Source organism: Penaeus monodon, chromosome 22 (assembly GCF_015228065.2).
Source record: "Penaeus monodon isolate SGIC_2016 chromosome 22, NSTDA_Pmon_1, whole genome shotgun sequence".
Taxonomy (NCBI): Eukaryota; Metazoa; Arthropoda; class Malacostraca; order Decapoda; family Penaeidae; genus Penaeus; species Penaeus monodon.
In genome coordinates this window covers 29,376,844-29,377,081 of record NC_051407.1, presented here as the reverse complement: position 1 = coordinate 29,377,081, position 238 = coordinate 29,376,844, and positions in this window count along the sequence as shown.

Here is a 238-nt window from a genome sequence, read left to right as displayed (position 1 = left end):
CCGTATTTACAGAATAAATTAAGTCATTTGAGAGCTCTATGAATAAGTAGGTAGGTTAATTATTCTCGTTATTCAATACCATTGTTGCCAGGTGCAGGGAAATTTCCTCGCTTTTCCTCATGCGAGCGAGCATATAGGGACTCTCCTCTCTCGTTGGTGGCAATATGAACAAGGTATGTTTTAGCTAGCGGACTGCCGGTACATTTTTTTTTCTTATTTTTAGGTATAAGTACGACAC